The sequence below is a fragment of the Hyla sarda genome, chromosome 9 (assembly GCF_029499605.1).
Source record: "Hyla sarda isolate aHylSar1 chromosome 9, aHylSar1.hap1, whole genome shotgun sequence".
Lineage (NCBI taxonomy): Eukaryota > Metazoa > Chordata > Amphibia > Anura > Hylidae > Hyla > Hyla sarda.
In genome coordinates, this window is record NC_079197.1 from 88618570 (window position 1) to 88641638 (window position 23069).

A 23069-nucleotide genomic window follows, 5' to 3' on the forward strand; every position below is an offset into this window, starting at 1 on the left:
AGTTCTTTATTAAAGGATTTCCAAATAATACAACAACAAAACCGGCACTAAGGTAGCACACAAACCAGTATAAACAATATACCAACATGTAAAGACCTGAATGATGGTATAAGCATAGTGTCACAGTTCAAAATGTATATAAACAAATAAACCATGATAAAGATTTGTGTGTAAAATAAATACGGTAGGGATGTACACCCAGAAAGAAGCAAACAGCATGGTAATTCAACATTTTAGGGCTAACCTGTAATACAGTGTAAGTTAAATATCGATACAGTGCATTGAAGACATCCACAATTCCCATCTCCTATGAAAATGTATATAAGTACCAGAACCTAATGCAATAATCTTCTCATACGAGTATGAAGTATTCAATTATCCTTTTAACGTTTCAAGCTTAGGAATAGTGCTGCATTTCCAATTTGCCGTTAGATATATTTTTGCAGTAATGTACACGATACACCAAAGGACACGATGCATTGGAAGGATTTGCTCTAAATCCAACATCAACAGGACCATTTCAGGGGACCAATCAGTTGTGTATCCAAGTAGTGAGTGGACAAAGTGTTTGCATGAGTCCCAAAAGGGTTGAACTAATGGACAAGTCCACAGGATATGGAGCAGGGAGCCCCTATGTCCACATACCCGCCAGCAGAGATTTGAGGAACCTGAGTACATTCTGACGAGGCTGACAGGGGTGTAATACCACCGCAACAGTGTTTTGAAGGCGCTTTCTACATGAGAGGCGCAGTGAAAGGTGGATTTTATATGTCTAAAGGCTCGACTCCAATCTTCTTCCGTGAAGGTGCAACCTAAGTCTATTTCCCACAAACGTAGGGGATATGATTTTTGGCATTCCTCAGATCCCGTAAAGGAAATATAAAGCGGCTTCAGTCCTTTGGAATCTGAGGAAAGGAATTTGATAACATGGAAATTTGTTTCAAATGTTGGGGATAGCAATGAAGAGAGAAAATGTCTTATTTGCAAATATTTGTAAAAGTCTCTGGTAGGTAAATGAAATTTGGTACGTAAGGTGTCAATGGATGCTAAAGAGGGATCTACGTATAAATCTCTAACTCAAGTCAAGCCAACCAAAAGCCAATTGGCGATATTTAAGTCAGGTATGTATGCTTGAATGAGAGTTAGCGGAATAGCTCCCTTATTTGCTATGATTGGCGTATGCACCCGAGAGAGGTATGTCGTCCATGCGGAGAATGTAGCTTTAAGTGATGGGTTGGCCATTTGGGGGGGGGGTGGTTAATTTCCATAGTGGGATGTAGAGTAAATCGTGTAAAGTGAATGGGACAATTTCAAGACAATTTCAACCTCCCTCAGCCACCCCCTGACAGAAGCCACCAATGTGGAGATATAGTAACTGTGTAAATTTGGCAATCCAAGGCCTCCGGCCAGTGTTGACTTGGAGAGTAAAGCATGTGAAATTCTAGGCTTGTGTCCCGCCCAAACAAATCTAGTTAGTATACTTTGTATAGATGAAAAAAGTAGTGGGAAGTGCAATAGGGACCGTTTTATAAAGGTACAAAACTTTTGGTAACAGGAACATCTTAAAAGTCGCCACTCTGTCAACCCATGAGAGTATTGCCTTCATAAGGGAGCCCGTTTCCAAGTTAAGGGATGTCAGGAGAGGAATATCATTTGTACGGTAGAGGGAAGAGGCCATCACTGATTTCTTGATGATCCAAGCGGATAGGGGGACTCCCCTGTGTAACTTCAATGTCAACAAGTGGCAACTCATACGTGACCCCTGCCATTTGCTCAGGCCCTTTGAGGAAGCCGCCACAGTTGCCAGGATTATGGGATGACCAACGTCTTTCCACTGCTTTATTTCCTTTAACATGTGTTGGAAACGATGGCCGGTCAGGGCACTGGAGACGTGGGGCCTACATTTCACGGCCACATGAACCCTGTGAGGGCTGAACTGGAGGCGGAGGAGGGGAGGGGCACAGTGGAGCACAGTTTAGGTTTTGGAAAATGGGCAGTTTTTCTAGTCATCTCACAGTTCGGAGGAGCAGGAGCAGCCAGAGGAGCTAGAGGGTTATGAGGAAGGTGAGACAGAGGACCCAGACACACTGTGGGAGTTTGCAGTGGAAATGGAGGCAAGGAGTCCCTCCGAGTCACTTGCACAAATGGCACGATGCATGCTCACTTGCTTGCGTAGTGACCGCCAAATTGTCACCATTTTGCAGCAGGATGACTTCTGGCTCTTCACCTTATTGAACCCTCGCTTCTGGCACAAAATGGGTGCCCTTTTTTACACCCACTGAGAGGGAGGACAAACTGACCTACTACAGAGGCATCCTACGTAGTCAGTTGGCCGATGCCTATCTGCGCCATCGTCCATCCTCTCGCAGGTCTGACTTGCGGGGCCCTCTGCGCTCACCTTCCACTACAATGGCTGCTGGGGAGGGGTGGGGTGGCAGGAGCAGTACCAGCTCCATCAGCAGCAGCCTGAGTCTACAGTCACTGATGAGTAGCTTTCTTCACCCGCATAGTGTAGCAACTAATCATCAGCAGGTAGACCTGGAGCAGGACCTGAACCAGCAGGTGGTGGCATACTTTGACATTACTATGCCAACACACCTTGAAGATCCACTGGACTTCTGGGCAGGCAAACTTGATTTGTGGCCACAACTAGCAGAGTTTGCCCTGGAAAAGCTGTCCTGCCCGGCCAGTAGTGTGCCATCAGAGTGGGTGTTTAGTGGGGCAGGGTCATGCTAACCCCAAGGAGAACTCATCTCTCAATGATAAATGTAAAGAGACTGACCTTTGTGAAGATGAATCAGGCATGGATCTGCCAATATTTCCACCCACCAATGCCTGATGCATGAGAGTAGATTTACCATGGTGCCACACCAACACAAATATGGATAGTGCAAAACATATTTAAGGTGCTGCTCCCCAGTTATAGATATTCCTCTGCATCGGACCACAAGTAAGTATTGAGGATATGCATTAGCTAAAACGTAACCTTTCTTAGGATAAAATATATGTACCCAAATATATGTAATATATGTACACCTCTAAAAGGTGAAAGGGAACAACATTTGGTCCATTGTGACCGGTGGGGTTAAAACTTCCCCTGTGAAGCCCTACTCGTGCATTATTAATTCCCTATTTCCCACCTACAAACACTGCCATTTCACAGGGTTTTTAGCCGGAAATAGGAATAGTTTCCTATGTGGGGTGAGAGTAGGGACGTACAGGGGAATTTTATTACCCCCACCTGCTACAATGGACAATACATTGTACCCTTCCACCCTTTTGAGGAAAGTGTTACTCATCTTAAAAAGGGCTACCCCCCCCCTAAAGGAACCTCTCCCTATTTCCACCCCAGATCCCTGGGAAATGGCAGTGTTTGTAGGTGGAAATCAGGAGAGATGGAAATAGGGAGATGTTCCTGTGTGGGCCAACCTTTTTACAGCAAGTAACACTTGCCAATAAGGGAATTAATAATGTGAGAGTAGGGCCTTACAGGGGAAGTTTTAACCCCCACCGGTTACAATGAACCATATGTTGTTCCCTTCCACTTTTTAGAGGTCTTTGAATCACATCAATATTATGTGGTGTAGGTGGCACATGGTGTTTTTTGCACACCATTCCTTTTGTTTGATTTCAAAATAATTTGGGTCCATATATTTTATCCTAAGAATATTATTAAAAGTTACGTTTTACATAATGCATATCCTCAATACTTACTTGTGCACATTAACACTTTTACAAAAGAGACTGTTTTCTTCTGCCTACAAGCCTCAGCTACTATTCTGATCCTGCCACCCGCCTGATGCCACACATCTGATGCCAAGTTCTAATTTTTTCACCCACCTTCGTCATCGGGTACTGGCATTGCCACCCACCGTCCCACTATGCCACTGGGTCTTTTTCAGGATTCCTGATGCTGCTGATGCCAGCTTCAGGCTGTCTCAATTCTGCCACCATATGTTCTCCTCATGCTGATGCCAGCTCCAGGCTGTCTCATTCTGCCAGCATATGTTCTCTACATGCTGCTGCCAGCTCCAGGTTGTCGTATACTGCCACCATATGTTCTCCTCATGCTGCTGCCACGTCCAGGCTGTCTCATTCTTCCACTATATGGTCTCCTCATGCTTCAGCCACCTCCAGGATGTGTCATTCAGCCACTATATGGTCTCCTCATGCTTCTGCCACCTCCAGGCTGTGTCACTGTACCGCCATGTGGTCTCATCATGCTGCTGGCACATCTATTTGAAATCTTCAATTTAAATATTAAAACATATCTTTAGTCTTTTCAATTGTGAGGCCCTATGGTCTCGTCAGGCTTTTGTCACCTCCGGGCTGGGTCATTCAGCCACTATATGGTTTCCTCCTGCTGCTGCCACCTCCATGCGGTATCATTCAGGTACCATATGGTCTCCTCATACTGCCCCCACCTCCACGCTGTGTCGTTCAGTCACTGTATGTTCTCCTCTACTGATGCCACCTCCAGGCTCTATCATTGTGCCACTCTGCGACAGTGATTCTAATAGTGAGGCCTCTAATCTCCATGTCATACTGAATAACAATGTTTTGTACTTGCCAAAGCAGCGTGCACCCGTGTATTGGGTTGAGGTGCTGTCTACATTTTTGTCTTTTTTTGTTTTTGCGGTGCAATTTGGGGGGATTGGCTCCCTCTGTAGCCGTGCGTCCCCTCCCCTATTTCACAGGAGGTGGTTTTGGGTTGTTAGTGGATCCAGCATGTCACCCAGCCTGAGGTGAGTGAATGTTTAGGGTCCCATCCGATATGAGGCCACCTCCGCGTGGTGGATGGGGGGGACACATTTTGATCAAAAAGTGCGCTAAGAGCCTCCATTTTATTGACCAAGTGTGCTGCTGCCATTTTTTTTTTACATGTCATGTACTGAATAACAATATTATTTCACTAACCCTATGTGTGTTACAGCAAGGCAAAGTGTTCTACATCCCTATCGAGGCTCTCTGTAGGCCAGAAATAGCCATTTTTAATAGAGATTTGCCGCAAATTCGGACCGAACCAAATTTTTTGGGGAAATTCGGCAAATCAGTCGAATCGAATTTTTCTAAAACTTCGCTCATTTCTACGTAGCCTATTCTAGTAAAATATGAATAGTAATATGCCTTCCAGTTGTATATGGAGAATTCTGTACAGCAGCGATCTTGCGGCCAGTCATTTCAGCATTTTATTTCAGAAAGTGTTTCATTGCAGGGAGAGAGAGCATTGTGTGCGTTGAACAGAAAAACAGTTTGACAGCAGCGATTCCCCACACGCCCAAATCACTACATAAAAGCACTGAGAGAGAAAGTACACTTTTGTGTGTAATACACAGCGACTCCACTGCTGCAGTAGGGTGTACAGGAACTCTAAAGCTAGTTAGGCCAGTTAGGCAGAGCACTAAAAGCCATTGTCACCTGCTATATTGTACTGGGCTCTACTACACAGGGATTCTGTACTGCTGCAGTTGGGTGTACAACAACTGTAAAGCTAATAGGAGCCAGTTAGGGTGAGGTAAGCCATAGTCACATGATTACAGTGCCTAATGCAGATTGCGTAGCAGATCTTATTGTCCTCTCATAAGTGTAACCTGTGCATACATAGGTGGTGTACGTTTTTTTCCTGAGAAAATAATTTTGGCCTAGTTACTGTGAAAGGCCAGCCAAAGCTACACCCTTGTTTCTGTAGCCTTATACAGTTTGTAGGGGAGCACATAGTCCTCCTCTCATAAGTTTAAACTGTATGTACACCTACGTGGTGTAGGTTTGTTTTTTTCCGGAAAAACTAATTTGGGCCTAGTTACTGTGAAAGGCCAGCCAAAGCTATCCACTTGTTTCTGCAGCCCTTTGAGAGGCAGGGGCTGTAACAGGTGGTAGCTCGCATCGCAGCGGACCGCCAGCTCAATGCTCACCAGAATGGGTCCGTTTTTAAAAGCGATTCACTGCAAATAAATTCAGACCAAACCAAATCGGCCAAATAGAATTTTTTTAAAAATGTGCTCATCTCTAGTTGGTCTTGTTGATAGAAAATGACTTATAAGATGAGCATCTGCTGCTGGGGAACATGCTACATTTACATTCTTTAATAGCCTTAATGGCAAGTGTCACTCTCAACTTGATTTGAATCTTTCAACATTGCTCATTGACTTGTTATGCCAATGATAACTTTAGGCCTGTAATACAAGGCACTATCTGTACACAAAAAAATTCTGGGGTGCCATTTATGACAGTAATTACTTTCAGAGCATCTGATTTCAATTATTTGTGGGTTTGGGGGAGGCAATTTTTGACACTTATTTTAGGGGCACTCTCTCTAAGGCATTATAATTTTTGTGTTGACAATAACTATGCAACTATCATGTATGTAGTGCTGCATTTGGGGGTTGTAGGCAGCACACATAGTATAGGAAGCAGCAGCAGGATAAAGTTGCCTTTGGCCCAAGAAAGGGGAATTTACACACCATTCTCGCCATGGTCCTATATCTTAACATCCTCCCAAGTTACAACAGTAGTTTTCTATCTTTCTAAGGTTGCCTACCTCTAGTCTAAGCCTACCTCTAGTCTAATGCATGGCTGGCTATCAGATCCAAACACATCTGTTATGGACACTGAAATTATGTGTTTTTACATCCATTGTTTCCCATGCAGTATACATTTCCCTGCCCCCACGGTCTTAGCTTGGTTTCACCACAGCCACAGTGGGCGGGGCTAAAGAACCTGTTTTTCCAGGTTATGTGAGGAGAGTAGGCCAAAGGGGTGGGGCATTAAGGGATATCACAGGAAACCACATAGCCCTCTGTCTCTTTTTGCTTGGGACTTTCGTTGAGAGAGGAGCATCCTGCTCCTTAGCCTGGGATGGATAAGTATATTGATTGTATCATTTCTACACTAAATATTCATGTATCACTTGCGTAGATTCCTGCTAGTTTTCTAAACATAGAGTATGTACTATTTTATTAAATGTTATTAACTTTGCTGGTTACCGAGTGATAGTTAATTTGGTGGTATACACTGCCGGTGCAAGACATTTCTGCCAAAATATCTTGTACAATTATTTCATAGTTGTACAAAACTTAATCAGTGTTTCTGGGTGTTTTACAAACATATTTAGGACCTATAAATTTAGCCTAAACTTCCTGCTTCCATTTTCATATAGTTTGTGCCATTTTGACTCCAACAAAGAGAGCACATGGTCGGGGAAGGGGAATGTTTGTCTTACTCTAATTCTAAAATCACAATTGGTGTAGCATACAGGATTTTCCACAATAAGTGGAGCTGCAGACAGGATTATCACCCTAGAAACCCAACAACATCACACATTAATTATAGTATAAACTTGTTACCCTTAGCTCTTCTGATAATTGGTACAGAAAACTGATCAAAATAGAAATGCATTTGATGAAGAATACAATACAGAATATACTTTCTATTATAAACTTTAGGACTTCAATATTTCGGCAGCACTCTGATGTATTGGTCCCCATCATCAGGAGACCAGAAGCAGTGATACCAGAGACTACAGGGAGACTGAGGAGGGTAAGTACACTTTTTTTTTTTTTTTTGTTTAAGCAGGCAGCCTGGCTATATTTTTTAGAAAAAAAAATTCTAAAGTCCATAATATGATCTCTTCCTTCTAATTATCTGCTGTTACCACAAATGAATCAGTGACTAGGTTTTTGCTACCTTATCTGAGGGTAGAATAAACTGGAGAAGCAGATTATATTGATGTATTACATTCTGTAATGCAGCCACATCCAGTGAAGTTGTTGTAAGCAAGTTTTGGAGGTGGAAAGATTGCTCATTTTAGTTTGCGACATTTGGAGCCCTCTGTGACAAAATTTACGACATGTCATGATGAATTCACAACCACTGCAAAGTCAAAGGGCAAGAGTGTTCAAGTAAGTTTGGCAAAAATCAATTAAGGACAAAAAGACGCGAAACCATGAGTGAACCAAATTTGTACCTTCTTTTATACATCACAAATGCTTGATTGCTTTCCCCGTCTCTCTCATGAATATATCTAATAAAAATGTCTACATTTCAGCCTTTTCAGAAGCTTGCATGGTGCAAAACAACTAATATCCGAGTTTTGAAAATAAATTAGATGACATGTACATTGAGCTGAAATAATTCAATTGAAACTATTTTGTTTCTATGACAGAGCTGGATTTCTATAACAAATGTTAATGTTAAAAGTGGCAGATAAAGTTAACAGAATTTGAAGTTTTTATCAGTTTGCAAAAAAAAACTGGGAAAATGCAAATCACTTTGTAGGGAAAAGTGAGTTTGAAAAAGGTAATTGGTTTTCTGATTATACAAAATGAAAAGGGCAACATAATGACTTTCAAATCCATCAACTGTAGCTAGTAAAATAAAATGGAATCTGTTAAAGAAGTCAAATAAAAGGAGATTATGTGACAAGGTAATAAATATTAAAAGAGAAGTACACTCATATACACAGTTTACTAATGAACCACCAATATCTCATATCTGATCACTGAGACTCTCATCCTTCTGATAAGTAACCAGCTAATGCTCTGTACGCTGCGCAAAATGCAAAGTGGCATTCAGGCTGTAAGCTGTCGGCTACTATTGGTGACAGAAATGACTCTGACAAGGATATACCGTAATAGTTGAGGGTTCTGTTCCCCTGGAAATTACAGGCAGAAATTTTGCAAGGACTTCAATATGTCCCGAAAAGTTACCTATTGTTGTTAAGTATTAGAGATGAGCGAATTGAATCTGACAAATCTGAATGCCTGAGTTCCATCTACCGGAAATGTGTCATTAATGTGCACCTTTCAGGGCCATTTAAGTGCCGGAACGGCGGCACTGACACAGCGGCGTCCATCGGGGTCCAGCAGCTACCATGAAGGGTACCACAGCATCACAGGTAAGGTCTCACTACATTATAATTGTAGTGTTTCACTTCCTCTTGGTTCCTGGACGCTGCTTTGCATTACTTTATATGTTTTTACAGCACACTGTCCACCTGCCTCCAGGGTTTCCCTTATCCTCTGGGACATCCCTACATTGTGACCTATGCATCGACAGGTCAGTGCTGTTCGCACTGTGTGTGTGTATATATATATATATATATATATATATGTATATATATATATATGTATATATATATATATATATATATATATATATATTTATATATATCGTTTGTGGCAGTCTTCATCTGAGTTTGGAATATTATTTTTTATTCTAGTGTAATCCTCATTTTTTGGACATCTATTTGTTGCAACTTGGTGGCTTATATATTTATGTCTTTGGAATTCTATCTTCAGTTCACTCTGTACCCATGAATTGGGGTAAGTGCACATGGACACCTTTTATGTAGGTTGTCATTATTTACATCTTCATGTATTAGGTTTAAGGTCATGTTCTCATCTATATATTTAATTACAGGTGTTTGGTCCTGGGGTCCCCTGATTGGGACAATATTGGTATTATTATCTGCACATGGTCACTCTCAAAGGTCTTACTATCTATGCTAAGGCCTCCCCTGTTTTTCGTTTTTATCATGAACTTATTGCCTACTGTGGGGGCACCTCTAAGATTGTGTTCTTGTGTTCTTTTTAGTGTGGACTATCCCTGTCTTCATCAAGCAACTGTTATAATTGGTTGGGATATCATTTTGCCACACTTATAACTGCATGCTATGGCTACTTTGTGCCATACTTTGATTATATGATTATATTAATGTGGTTATTTGTCGATGTCTTTTCCATGTGCATACTATGTTGGAATCTTAGACCAAACAACCTCTTTTTCTCTGTGACTGATTGACTGACTATCTTAGACCCACTGACACTGCACTAATTCATCTTAATTTATGCATCTAACATTCTGTATTAACTTTTGTTGTGCCTACTAATCATGTTATCTAACATCTATATGTTTACCATGTGCTATCTAATATCTTTATTGTGTTTGTGATACCTCATTGGCCTCCTCTCATTCCCTGATGAGCCCTATTTACTATCGGGTGCAACGCGTTGGTTAGAGAGGTTAGCTTATCCAGTATTATGATTATCAAATTTTATGCTTCCATTCCCTATCCACACTTAGTTTAGGAGTGTCCACCTTAGATAGGTAGGAACTCTAGTGTAGATATTCACCTGTACCCTATTTTCCCCATCCCCCACGCTTTGTGGATTGTGTTTATATTTATGTACATATTGTATGTTGGGCACCTGATTTTTGAGTAAATAACATTTTCTCTAATCTTGGTTTGCCTAATTGGTGTTTTCTTTAACTTAAAATCTGAATTTGTTCAGAATTTCAGGAAAAATTTGATTCACAATGAATGTGAATATCGCCACGATTCTATCGTGTGAATCTCTTCATTAATCTCCATTTAGTGCGGTCCAGGCTCCAGGGCATCTAAAATGGCGGATCCACATGTGAGGACATGGGGCAAGGAATCCTTGGAAGGCGGGAACAAGGGTAGGCGCGATGACCCTGAATCACATGCAGGATGCAGCCTATAAGCAGCCAGTCACCCTTGTGATGTCACAGCCCTATAAAATCGGCAGCCATATTGTGGCCAGTCACTTCATCCTTTCAGTGCAGAGAGGTATATAGGGACTAAGAGCGCTGTGTGTTACACAGAAAGGCTTTTTCCAGCAGCGATTCATCTCCTAGTCAAGTCAGCGTTCTGTTGCAGGGATAGAGAGCAGTGTGTCTTTCACAGAAAAGCATTCCTACTGCAGTGATTCACCTCCCAGTCACTGTCTACAGTGTTCTATTACAGAGAGCAGTGTGTTGCACAGAAGAACAGCAGCAATTCAGCTCAAGCACACATCCTGCCTAGAAGAACTGATCGGAAAGGGAGTGAGATTGAGAGAGAGTGCAGTTATGGGTGTAGTACACAGCGACTGTGTGCTGCAGCACTGGTATCTACTGCTGGTTGTTACGCCGAGCGCTCCGGGTCCCCGCTCCTCCCCGGAGCGCTCGCTTCACTCTCTCCGCTGCAGCGCTCCGGTCACTTCCTCTGACCCGGGGCGCTGCGATCCCGCTGCCAGCCGGGATGCGATTCGCGATGCGGGTAGCGCCCGCTCGCGATGCGCACCCCGGCTCCCCTACCTGACTCGCTCCCCGTCTGTTCTGTCCCGGCGCGCGCGGCCCCGCTCCCTAGGGCGCGCGCGCGCCGGGTCTCTGCGATTTAAAGGGCCACTGCGCCGCTGATTGGCGCAGTGGTTCCAATTAGGGTAATCACCTGTGCACTTCCCTATATTACCTCACTTCCCTTGCACTCCCTTGCCGGATCTTGTTGCCTTAGTGCCAGTGAAAGCGTTCCTTGTGTGTTCCTTGCCTGTGTTTCCAGACCTTCTGCCGTTGCCCCTGACTACGATCCTTGCTGCCTGCCCCGACCTTCTGCTACGTCCGACCTTGCTTCTGCCTACTCCCTTGTACCGCGCCTATCTTCAGCAGCCAGAGAGGTGAGCCGTTGCTAGTGGATACGACCTGGTCACTACCGCCGCAGCAAGACCATCCCGCTTTGCGGCGGGCTCTGGTGAATACCAGTAGTGGCTTAGAACCGGTCCACTAGCACGGTCCACGCCAATCCCTCTCTGGCACAGAGGATCCACTACCTGCCAGCCGGCATCGTGACAGTAGATCCGGCCATGGATCCCGCTGAAGTTCCTCTGCCAGTTGTCGCTGACCTCACCACGGTGGTCGCCCAGCAGTCACAACAGATAGCGCAACAAGGCCAACAGCTGTCTCAACTGACCGTGATGCTACAACAGTTACTACCACAGCTTCAGCAGTCATCTCCTCCGCCAGCTCCTGCACCTCCTCCGCAGCGAGTGGCCGCTCCTGGGATACGCTTATCCTTGCCGGATAAATTTGATGGGGACTCTAAGTTTTGCCGTGGCTTTCTTTCCCAATGTTCCCTGCATCTGGAGATGATGTCGGACCTGTTTCCCACTGAAAGGTCTAAGGTGGCTTTCGTAGTCAGTCTTCTGTCCGGAAAAGCCCTGTCATGGGCCACACCGCTCTGGGACCGCAATGACCCCGTCACTGCCTCTGTACACTCCTTCTTCTCGGAAATCCGAAGTGTCTTTGAGGAACCTGCCCGAGCCTCTTCTGCTGAGACTGCCCTGTTGAACCTGGTCCAGGGTAATTCTTCCGTTGGCGAGTATGCCGTACAGTTCCGTACACTTGCTTCAGAATTGTCCTGGAATAATGAGGCCCTCTGCGCGACCTTCAAAAAAGGCCTATCCAGCAACATTAAAGATGTTCTGGCCGCACGAGAAATTCCTGCTAATCTACATGAACTTATTCACCTAGCCACTCGCATTGACATGCGTTTTTCTGAAAGGCGTCAGGAACTCCGCCAAGATATGGACTCTGTTCGCACGAGGCGTTTCGTCTCCTCGGCTCCTCTCTCCTCTGGTCCCCTGCAATCTGTTCCTGTGCCTCCCGCCGTGGAGGCTATGCAGGTCGACCGGTCTCGCCTGACACCTCAAGAGAGGACACGACGCCGTATGGAGAACCTCTGCCTGTACTGTGCTAGTACCGAACACTTCCTGAGGGATTGTCCTATCCGTCCTCCCCGCCTGGAAAGACGTACGCTGACTCCGCACAAAGGTGAGACAGTCCTTGATGTCTACTCTGCTTCTCCACGTCTTACTGTGCCTGTGCGGATGTCTGCCTCTGCCTTCTCCTTCTCTACGGTGGCCTTCTTGGACTCTGGATCTGCAGGAAATTTTATTTTGGCCTCTCTCGTCTACAGGTTCAACATCCCGGTGACCAGTCTCGCCAGACCCCTCTACATCAATTGTGTAAATAATGAAAGATTGGACTGTACCATACGTTTCCGCACGGAGCCCCTTCTTATGAGCATCGGATCTCATCATGAGAGGATTGAACTTTTGGTCCTCCCCAATTGCACCTCAGAAATTCTCCTTGGACTTCCCTGGCTTCAACTTCATTCCCCAACCCTGGATTGGTCCACTGGGGAGATCAAGAGTTGGGGGTCCTCTTGTTCCAAGAACTGTCTAAAGCCGGTTCCCAGTAACCCTTGCCGTAACTCTGTGGTTCCTCCAGTAACCGGTCTCCCTAAGGCCTATATGGACTTCGCGGATGTTTTCTGCAAAAAACAAGCTGAGACTCTACCTCCTCACAGGCCTTATGATTGCCCTATCGACCTCCTCCCGGGCACTACTCCACCCCGGGGCAGAATTTATCCTCTCTCTGCCCCAGAGACTCTTGCCATGTCCGAATACGTCCAGGAGAATCTAAAAAAGGGCTTTATCCGTAAATCCTCCTCTCCTGCCGGAGCCGGATTTTTCTTTGTGTCCAAAAAAGATGGCTCCCTACGTCCTTGCATTGACTACCGCGGTCTTAATAAAATCACGGTTAAGAACCGCTACCCCTTACCCCTCATCTCTGAACTCTTTGATCGCCTCCAAGGTGCCCACATCTTCACTAAATTGGACTTAAGAGGCGCCTATAACCTCATCCGCATCAGAGAGGGGGACGAGTGGAAAACGGCATTTAACACCAGAGATGGACACTTTGAGTATCTGGTCATGCCCTTTGGACTGTGCAATGCCCCTGCCGTCTTCCAAGACTTTGTCAATGAAATTTTTCGTGATCTGTTATACTCCTGTGTTGTTGTATATCTGGACGATATCCTAATTTTTTCTGCCAATCTAGAAGAACACCGCCAGCATGTCCGTATGGTTCTTCAGAGACTTCGTGACAACCAACTCTATGCCAAAATTGAGAAATGTCTGTTTGAATGCCAATCTCTTCCTTTTCTAGGATATTTGGTCTCTGGCCAGGGACTACAGATGGATCCAGACAAACTCTCTGCCGTCTTAGATTGGCCACGCCCCTCTGGACTCCGTGCTATCCAACGCTTTTTGGGGTTCGCCAATTATTACAGGCAATTTATTCCACATTTTTCTACCATTGTGGCTCCTATCGTGGCTTTAACCAAAAAAAATGCTGATCCCAAGTCCTGGCCTCCTCAAGCAGAAGACGCCTTTAAACGACTCAAGTCTGCCTTTTCTTCGGCTCCCGTGCTCTCCAGACCTGACCCTTCCAAACCCTTCCTATTGGAGGTTGATGCCTCCTCAGTGGGAGCTGGAGCTGTTCTTCTACAAAAAAATTCTTCCGGGCATGCTGTCACTTGTGGTTTTTTCTCTAGGACCTTCTCTCCAGCGGAGAGGAACTACTCCATCGGGGATCGAGAGCTTCTAGCCATTAAATTAGCACTTGAGGAATGGAGGCATCTGCTGGAGGGATCAAGATTTCCTGTTATTATCTACACCGACCACAAGAACCTCTCCTACCTCCAGTCTGCCCAACGGCTGAATCCTCGCCAGGCCCGGTGGTCTCTGTTCTTTGCCCGATTTAATTTTGAGATTCACTTTCGTCCTGCCGATAAGAACATTAGGGCCGATGCTCTCTCTCGTTCCTCGGATGCCTCAGAACTTGATCTCCCTCCGCAACACATCATTCCACCTGACTGCCTGATCTCCACTTCTCCTGCCTCCATCAGGCAGACTCCTCCAGGAAAGACCTTTGTTTCTCCACGCCAACGCCTCGGAATCCTCAAATGGGGTCACTCCTCCCATCTCGCAGGTCATGCGGGCATCAAGAAATCTGTGCAACTCATCTCCCGCTTCTATTGGTGGCCGACTCTGGAGACGGATGTTGTGGACTTTGTGCGAGCCTGCACCATCTGTGCCCGGGATAAGACTCCTCGCCAGAAGCCCGCTGGTTTTCTTCATCCTCTGCCTGTCCCCGAACAGCCTTGGTCTCTGATTGGTATGGATTTTATTACTGATTTACCCCCTTCCCGTGGCAACACTGTTATTTGGGTGGTCGTTGATCGATTCTCCAAAATGGCACATTTCATCCCTCTTCCTGGTCTTCCTTCTGCGCCTCAGTTGGCGAAACAATTTTTTGTACACATTTTTCGTCTTCACGGGTTGCCTACGCAGATTGTCTCGGATAGAGGTGTCCAATTCGTGTCTAAATTCTGGAGGGCTCTCTGTAAACAACTCAAGATTAAATTAAATTTTTCCTCTGCATATCATCCCCAGTCCAATGGACAAGTAGAAAGAATTAACCAGATCTTGGGTGATTATTTGCGACATTTTGTTTCCTCCCGCCAGGATGACTGGGCAGATCTCCTTCCATGGGCCGAATTCTCGTATAACTTCAGGGTCTCTGAATCTTCCTCCAAATCCCCATTTTTCGTGGTGTACGGCCGTCACCCTCTTCCCCCCCTCCCTACCCCCTTGCCCTCTGGTCTGCCCGCTGTGGATGAAATTTCTCGTGACCTTTCCATTATATGGAGAGAGACCCAAAATTCTCTCTTACAGGCTTCTTCACGCATGAAGAGGTTCGCGGATAAGAAAAGAAGAGCTCCCCCCGTTTTTTCCCCTGGAGACAAGGTATGGCTCTCCGCTAGATATGTCCGCTTCCGTGTCCCTAGCTACAAGTTGGGACCACGCTATCTTGGTCCTTTCAAAATTTTGTGTCAAATTAATCCTGTCTCTTATAAACTTCTTCTTCCTCCTTCTCTTCGTATCCCTAATGCCTTTCACGTCTCTCTTCTCAAACCACTCATCCTCAACCGTTTTTCTCCCAAATCTGTTCCTCCCACTCCTGTTTCCGGCTCCTCGGACGTCTTCTCGGTCAAGGAAATTTTGGCTGCCAAAAAGGTCAGAGGGAAAAATTTTTTTTTAGTAGACTGGGAGGGTTGTGGTCCTGAAGAGAGATCCTGGGAACCTGAGGACAACATCCTTGACAAAAGTCTGCTCCTCAGGTTCTCAGGCTCCAAGAAGAGGGGGAGACCCAAGGGGGGGGGTACTGTTACGCCGTGCGCTCCGGGTCCCCGCTCCTCCCCGGAGCGCTCGCTTCACTCTCTCCGCTGCAGCGCTCCGGTCACTTCCTCTGACCCGGGGCGCTGCGATCCCGCTGCCAGCCGGGATGCGATTCGCGATGCGGGTAGCGCCCGCTCGCGATGCGCACCCCGGCTCCCCTACCTGACTCGCTCCCCGTCTGTTCTGTCCCGGCGCGCGCGGCCCCGCTCCCTAGGGCGCGCGCACGCCGGGTCTCTGCGATTTAAAGGGCCACTGCGCCGCTGATTGGCGCAGTGGTTCCAATTAGGGTAATCACCTGTGCACTTCCCTATATTACCTCACTTCCCTTGCACTCCCTTGCCGGATCTTGTTGCCTTAGTGCCAGTGAAAGCGTTCCTTGTGTGTTCCTTGCCTGTGTTTCCAGACCTTCTGCCGTTGCCCCTGACTACGATCCTTGCTGCCTGCCCCGACCTTCTGCTACGTCCGACCTTGCTTCTGCCTACTCCCTTGTACCGCGCCTATCTTCAGCAGCCAGAGAGGTGAGCCGTTGCTAGTGGATACGACCTGGTCACTACCGCCGCAGCAAGACCATCCCGCTTTGCGGCGGGCTCTGGTGAATACCAGTAGTGGCTTAGAACCGGTCCACTAGCACGGTCCACGCCAATCCCTCTCTGGCACAGAGGATCCACTACCTGCCAGCCGGCATCGTGACACTGGTGTTGTGCTCAAATACTTTTTTAAGCATACTGTAGAGCATTTTTCTCCCCTCATAAATGCATGCCCCATTCCTACATCTAAGTGGTGTACTATTTTGTACCTGTTAAACTCTCAAGGGCCTAGATACTGTGAAAGGCCAGGCAAAAGTACCCTCTGGCTGGTATTGTACTCAAATACTTTTTTAAGCATACTGTTGCACATTTTTCTCCCCTCATAAGTGCATACCGCATACCTACATCTAAGTGGTGTAATATTTTGTACCCGTTAAACTCTCAAGGGTCTAGATACTGTGAAAGTCCAGCCAAAAGTACACACCTGCTGCTGTTCTAGACAAATACTGTTTTAAGTGTAGTGAAGCGTATTGTACTCCCATCATTTACGCACTAAGTATGTCAGGCAGAGAAGTGCCAGGACGTGCACAGAGGAGTGACAGAGGCCTAAATGTATCAGGCGCAGGCAGAGGTCACAGTAGACTAGGAGTGAATGGCAGCAGGAGTCGGAGCAAGAGGCCTGAGCTCCCAGTATCAGCTAGCAGTCGTGTCTCGACCAGTAACCCATGTGCCGTCCTCTATTGGTTAACACGGTCATCCACTTCATCACAAGTGACATTTGATACCCCCAGTAAACAGTCGGTGGGTTCCTCCGACACAACCCTCAGTTGGCATGGCCCGGGAGCAGTCCCTGTCCTCCCATTACCTCTGTCCTATGCTGTTCCCTCCCCTACTGAAGTATCTTAAGCTGTGGGTTCAGCTCCACTATTCAGTGAGGACGATCTAATAGTGGACAGTCTGTCCAGCCAAGAAGTGTAGGATACATCCGCCGCTTCCTACTGTAGGCGGGCAAGTAGAGATGTGTGCGAGAGTTCAGGGTCCTGAAGAAGACACTGTTGAGGAACCTTAGGAGGACATAAGTGATGTGCAGACACTTGTTGATGATGATTAAGCCGATCGCAATTGGGAGCAGGGTGCAGAAGGGGCTTGATCATCATCAGGAGAAAAGGGCTGCAGGTTGCCCGTGAGGCAGCATTTCATCCAGCAAGGTGGTAGCATGGCAGGCAGTAGTGATGTCGCGAACATAAAATTTTCGGTTCGCGAACCGCGAACGGCCGCAAAAGTTCGCGAACCGGGCAAACCGCCATTGACTTCAATGGGCAGGCGAATTTTAAAACCCACAGGGACTCTTTCTGGCCACAATAGTGATTTAAAAGTTGTTTCAAGGGGACTTACACCTGGACTGTGGCGTGCCGGAGTGGGATCCATGGCAAAACTGGAAAAACCATGGAAAATTACATAGTTGATGCAGAGTCTGGTTTTAATCCATAAAGGGCATAAATCACCTATTATTCCTAAATGGTTTGGAATAACGTGCTTTAGCCCCCTTTAGGCAGCACATCGAGCCCCCCTTTAGGCATCACATAGATTCCCCCATGTTAGGCAGCACATAGTTAGAGCTCCCCTTGAGGCAGCATATAGTGGAATTTGAACACAAGGCCCCAGCGCTGCAAGGCAGCAGTGCTAACCTCTGAGCCACCATGCTACCCTTAGCATACATCTAATATCCACGGTTGCAAAAATGGACAGAGATGTCAGCAGAGAGTACCTGAAAAATTAGGCATGTACACATGCCTGAAAAATTTGGTATTGTTGCAGCCGCTTCTGTAGCAGCGGCCATAAAAATTGCAGCACCGTAACAATTGCAGCAGCAGAGGCCAGAAAAATTAGGCATGTACACATGGATGAAAAATTTGGTATTGTCACAGCCGCATCTGTAGCAGCAGCCAGAAAAATTGCAGCACCAGAAAAAGGGCAGTAGCGGAGGCCAGAAAAATTAGGCATGTACACCTGGCTGGAAAATTTGGTATTGTCGCAGCTGTAGCAGCGGCTATAAAAATTGCAGCACCATAACAAGTGCAGCAGCAGAGGCCAGAAAAATTAGGCATGTACACATGGATGAAAAATTGGGTATTGTCACAGCCGCAGCTGTAGCAGCAGCCAGAAAAATTGCAGCACCATAACAAGTGCAGCAGCAGAGGCCAGAAAAATTAGGCATGTACACCTGGCTGGAAAATTTGGTATTGTCGCAGCTGTAGCAGCGGCCATAAAAATTGCAGCACCATAACAAGTGCAGCAGCAGAGGCCAGAAAAATTAGGCATGTACACCTGGCTGGAAAATTTGGTATTGTTGCAGCCGCTGCTGTAGCAGCGGCCTGAGAAATTTCTGTTTGTTTTGCCAGGCAGAAAGTGCCCTAAAACATTACGGCTTGAACCCTAGTTGGTGGCGGATAAGTCACGCAAGTCATCCGGCATTCAGAGTTCAAATACAGCAGGGTGTGGACCATTTTTAGGCAAAGGCAGGTCATCTGATCAGGCCTTGTTCAGTCAAATGTATCGCCCAGTGTCAGTCCCTTCGGGATCCATCCCTCATTCATCTTAAGAAAGGTGAGGTAATCCAGACTTTTTTGACCAAGGGGACTCCTCTTCTCAGTGACAATGCCTCCTGCTGCACTGAAGGTCCTTTCTGACAGGACACTTAAAGCGGGACAGGTCAGAAGTTCGAGTGCAAATTGGGATAGCTCAGGCCACAGGTCAAGCCGGCACACCCAGTAGTCAAGGGGTTCATCGCTCCTCAGAGTGTTGATTTCTGCGGTTAAGGCCAGGTAGTCTGCTACCTGTCGGTCAAGTCGTTCTCTGATGGTGGACCCCGAAGGGCTGTGGCGATGCGTAGGACTTTAAAAGCTCTGCATGTCCTCCATCAACAGCATGTCTGTACAGCTTCCTGTCCTTGCCGGCGTGTTCGTGGGAGGAGGATTACTTTCACCTCTTCACCTGTTAGATCCCTGTTGTGCTGTGACATGACCCTTATACGCTGTGTACAGCATACTTCTTTATTTATTTTGGACCTGCTGAATCCTTTCCGCCTTGCTGTAATGCGGAAACATGTTGTTACGCCTAGCGCTCCGGGTCCCCGCTCCTCCCCGGAGCGCTCACGGCGTCTTTCTCCCTGCAGCGCCCCGGTCAGTCCCGCTGACCGGGAGCGCTGCACTGTCATGGCCGTTGGGGATGCGATTCGCACAGCGGGACGCGCCCGCTCGCGAATCGCATCCCAGGTCACTTACCCGTCCCGGTCCCCTGCTGTCATGTGCTGGCGCGCGCGGCTCCGCTCTCTAGGGCGCGCGCGCGCCAGCTCTCTGAGACTTAAAGGGCCAGTGCACCAATGATTGGTGCCTGGCCCAATTAGCTTAATTGGCTTCCACCTGCTCCCTGGCTATATCTGATCTCCTCCCATGCACTCCCTTGCCGGATCTTGTTGCCTTGTGCCAGTGAAAGCGTTTAGTGTGTCCAAAGCCTGTGTACCTGAACTTCTGCTACCCATCCTGACTACGAACCTTGCCGCCTGCCCCCGACCTTCTGCTACGTCTGACCTTGCCTCTGCCTAGTCCTTCTGTCCCACGCCTTCTCAGCAGTCAGCGAGGTAGAGCCGTTGCTAGTGGATACGACCTGGTTGCTACTGCCGCAGCAAGACCATCCCGCTTTGCGGCGGGCTCTGGTGAAAACCAGTAGCCTCTTAGAACCGGTCCACTAGCACGGTCCACGCCAATCCCTCGCTGACACAGAGGATCCACTACCTGGAAGCCGAATCGTGACACATGTCAGGCACTTTATGTTTATACCGGGGGTCTAGTAGCGTGGACACCCAGTACAGGTCGTTCTCCTTCATCCTTTTTACACGAGGGTCCTTCAACAGGCACGACAGCATGAAAGACCCCATTTGCACAAGGACGGATGCCGAGAAACTCATATCCCGTTCCTCGTCCTCAGTGATGTCAGGGAAGGTATAATCTTCCCCCCAGCCACATACAACACCACGGGAACCAGATAGGTGACACGGAGCACCCTGGGATGCCTCCTGTGGTTGGTCTTCCTCCTCCTCTTCAAAGCCACATTGCTACTCTGACTCCTCTTCCTCACAATCCTCTTCCAGCGTTGCCGCAGGTCCAGCAAGCGATGCTGATAAGGCTGTTTCTGGTGGTGATGGTGTCCACAACTCTTCCTCTTCACGCTCATCTACTACCTGATCCAGCACTCTTCGCAGGGCACGCTCCAGGAAGAAAACAAACAGTATGATGTCGCTGATGGTGCCTTCGGAGCTACTGACCAGGTTTGTCACCTCCTCAAAAGGAAGCATGAGCCTACAGGCATTGCGCATGAGCCCCCAGTAACGTGGCAAAAAAATTCCCAGCTCCGCAGATGATGTCCTAGGACCCCGGTGATACAAATATTCGTTGACGGCTTTTTCTTGTTGGAGCAGGCGGTCGAACATTAGGAGTGTTGAATTCCAACGTGTCAGGCTGTCGCAAATCAAGCGCCTCACTGGCATGTTGTTTTGCCGCTGGATATCTGACAAGTGCGCCATGGCCATGTAGGAACGCCTGAAATGGCCACACACCTTCCTGGACTGCTTCAGGACATCCCGTAAGCCTGAGTACTTGAGCACAAAGCGTTGTACGATAAGATTACACACATGTGCCATGCACGGCACATCTGTCAACTTGCCCGACCTCAATGCCGCCAACAAATTTGTTCCGTTGTCCACCTGTGCGTTCAGGGCCGACAGGAGCGCTGGTACGGTGTGAGTCTCCGCTTTGAGGCAAGTCAATCCCAAGATGGCGTGACACTTCTGTATCCGGGATGTGGAATAGCACCTGGGGAGCTGGTGTGTGCCGGTGATGTGGAGCAAGACGCAGTAGTGGAAGAGGACTCGGCCGAGGATATTATGAAAGAGGATGGAGTAGGAGGAGTAGAGGAGGTGGCAGCAGGCCTGCCTTCAAGTCGTGGAGGTGTCACCAACTCCTCTGCAGAACCACGCATTCCATGCTTGGCAGCCGTCACCAGGTATATCCAATGAGCAGTGTAGGTGATATACCTGCCCTGACCATGCTTTGCAGACCAGGTATCAGTGGTCAGATGGACCCTTGCCCCTACACTGTGTGACAGACATGCCATAATTTCCTTTTGCACAATGGAGTAAAGGTTGGGGATTGCCTTTTGTGCAAAAAATTTCGTCCGGGTACTTTCCACTGTGGTGTCCCAATGGCTACAAATTTTTTAAAGGCCTCAGACTCCACCAGCTTGTATGGTAAAAGCTGGCGGGCTAGCAGTTCTGACAAGCCAGCTGTCAGACGCCGGGCAAGGGGGTGACTTTGAGACATTGTCTTCTTGCGCTCAAACATCTCCTTGACAGACACCTGATTGTGGGCAGATGAGCAGGAACTGCTCAAGGCGAGAGGCGGATGGTTGAGAGGGGGCAAGGAGGGCAGCAGTGGTTGACCTGGCTGAAGATGCTGGACCAGGAGGAGGATGGCGGCTTTGACTTTGTGTGCTGCTTGTACTGATGTGTTGATCCCATAGGCGTTTGTGATGTGACATCATGTGCCTTCGCAAAGCAGTTGTGCCTAGGTGGGTGTTGGACTTCCTACGACTCAGTTTCTTCTGGCACATGTTGCAAATGGCCTCGCTGTTGTCAGAGGCAGACACACAAAAAAAATGCCACACTGCTGAGCTCTGCGATGACGGCATTTTGGTGGTGGCAACAGCATGCGTTGATTGGCAGCCCATCTGGCTGACCCCGGGTGCCGATGCATGCTGTCGACTGTGCCACTAGCTCCTTGCGATGACCTCCCCCTGCTTCCAACTCGTCTCCTCCTCCTCTCTGTCTCCCCATCTGAACTTTCCCCCACTTCTTCTCTTCTAGCGGGCACCCACGTGGCATCCACGGACACATCGTCATCATCAACACCTTCACCGCTATCTGACACCTCAAGAAAGGAAGCAGCAGCGGGTACAACATCATCATCACACCATACGTCCATGTGTGTAATGCTGCCTGACTGAGACATATCCCTGTTAACTACATCTTCTGGCAATAATGGTTGTGCATCACTCATGTCTTCAAATTGATGTGTAAATAACTCCTCTGACGGATCAAGTAAAGCTGCTGTGGTGCTAGTCTTGGTGGTGGCGGCAGGTGGGCAAGTGGTAGCATGAGAGGTGCCCGAAGCTAAGCTAGAGAAGGACAGTGCGTCAAGGTTCCGAGTGGAAGCTTTAGTAGTACATTGGGTGTCTTCAACTAAGTCCTCAGAACTTTGGGGGTTCAGGGTACGTGGCCTCTGAACACTGGCCATTCTAGGGCCAAAGGGAATCCCAGCACCACGATGGCCCCTGCGGGGTGGCCTTCCTCTGCCTGTCATTTTTTTGGTTAAGTTTACACAAATGTCACACCTAATGTGATTTGCACTAGGGTGACACAATTTGCCCTGCAGGCAGGAAAAATGGTAACTGTGACGTGAACTAACAGTGACGGCTGATTTTATTTAACAGCCAAAAAAGGTATTTTTTTTAATTTGCACAACTGTCACACCTAATGTGATTTGCACTAGGGTGACACAATTTGCCCTGCAGGCAGGAAAAATGGCAATTGTGACGTGAACTAACAGTGACGGCTGATTTTATTTAA